This window comes from Sorex araneus, chromosome 6 (genome assembly GCF_027595985.1).
Source record: "Sorex araneus isolate mSorAra2 chromosome 6, mSorAra2.pri, whole genome shotgun sequence".
NCBI classification, from domain to species: domain Eukaryota; kingdom Metazoa; phylum Chordata; class Mammalia; order Eulipotyphla; family Soricidae; genus Sorex; species Sorex araneus.
Genome location: NC_073307.1, coordinates 21,223,568 through 21,225,413, shown reverse-complemented (window position 1 = coordinate 21,225,413; position 1,846 = coordinate 21,223,568). Strand labels below are relative to the sequence as shown.

The 1,846-nt window shown below is 46.4% G+C and overlaps 1 pseudogene; it reads left to right on the top strand.

The window, feature by feature from the left end:
* The first annotated feature begins 549 nt into the window (after nucleotides 1-549).
* Nucleotides 550-1,509, top strand: LOC129405606 (methylosome subunit pICln-like; annotated as a pseudogene).
* The last annotated feature ends 337 nt before the right edge of the window (nucleotides 1,510-1,846 follow it).

Here is a 1,846-nt window from a genome sequence, read left to right as displayed (position 1 = left end):
CTGATTTCTTATTATAAAGCTTTTTAAAAAAAAACTGATTAAAATTTTTTTAAATTTATTAGTGAATCATTGTGAGGTACTGTTACATACTTACAAACTTTCGTGTTTGTGTTTCGGTCATACAATGATCTGGTACCCATCCCTCCACCAGTGCCCATTCTCCACCACCAATGATCCAAATATCCCTCCCATCTCCCCACCCCCCTCCCCACCCTGATTCTGTGGCAGGGCATTCCCTTTTGCTCTCTTTCCTTTTGGGTGTTGTGGTTTGCAATAGAGGTATTGAGTGGCCATCATGTTCAGTCTATATTCTATTTTTGGCAGCTCCCAACCTGAGTGGGTCCTCTCAGCACCCTTTACTTGATGTTCCCTTCTCTGCTGCCACTGGAGTCCTTCAGTCACATTGGGTGGCAGGAAACCCTTGAGGAAGTTCATTGTGGCAGGCAGCACAGAGACCTAGCAGAGCACTAAATCAAAGCTTTACTCATCTGTGGTGTGGAATAGTAAAGCTTTGATTAGTGCCCTGCTAGGTCTCCGCTGCCTGCCACAATGAACTTCATCAAGGGTTTCCTGCCACCCAGTGTGGCTGAGGGACTCTGGTGGCAGCAGTCTATGCCCAAGCTGTGCTGAACAGACAGGACTTCAGCACTGGTACTCTTCAAAATGCCAAGTGCCTCCTGTCTTGGTTAGATAGCTCTGGATTAGAACTTTCCCTGGGGTACCCCACATTAATTTGCATGTGGTATCCAGGGCCCTCAATGCCTAGCTAAGAGATAATTTACATATCCCAGTGAATGCCAAATTTAGAGGGGAATCTAAAGAATCTGTTTCTGGGGGCTGGATCGATAGCACAGCGCGTAGGGCATTTGCCTTGCATGCAGCCGACCTGGGTTCGATTCACAGCATCCCATATGGTCCTCTGAGCACTGCCTGGAGTAATTCCTGAGTGCAGAACCAGGAGTAACCCCTGTGCATCGCCGGGTGTGACCCAAAAGGGAAAAAAAAAAAGGAATCTTTCTGTTGAAAAAGAGGAAGATAGTGATGATAATTGTTGAGCCTGTTGCTGACTTTAGATTTGTATCTGGAGGCTGTGTGTGAGCAGTGATGCAGGGACTGACTGCCTGGCTCTGCATCCATGTCCTGAATGCGAAGATTTAGTGATTGTGATGGAGAAGAATATGCTATGGCAGCACATAAACACAGCCAAGGGGATAGCCCTTCATTTTATACCTATGAAGGATTATCCCATTGAACAACAAAGGCCGAGCCACCCTGGAGCAGTTAGCCAAGATGCTTTCTTAGTCTATGAGCAGCTGGTGTAACATAGCTGGAGTCCAGACAGAAGATCCATAGCAAGAGTATGAAGATAGAATGGAGGTAGCTGCTGCCCTGCAGTTGCTCAACAGCTTGAGGATGCCGTTGCTGGCCACTGAGAATGATGTGTGTTGCTTTTGGACTCTGCTCTTAACTGATGCCATCGGTGCCTCCCCATTGTGGGGTGGAGAATGATGAAAGTCTTTTTTCTTTTCCAGTGCCCATCTGAACCAGTTCTTTTTTGAGACAGACTGTGGAGATAACATGTTGGCATCATTAGAAGACAAAAGGGATTTAACTTAACCAAAAGGATATTTGTAGTTTGTTATTTACCCCCAAACATGCAGTGTCTAGATGTCCGTGAGGAGACCTGTGCCTCTGCCTTTATGCAGACCTAAATTATGAGCATCTGCAGGAATTGGAGCATAGCTAGATTGGAAGGAATCTAAGATACACCTCCTTAGGGCCTTAAGAGTCCCGCTCACCTCTGAAAGAGGAAGAGACCCAAGAGCCTGGTCATGGCTTGTCCTTC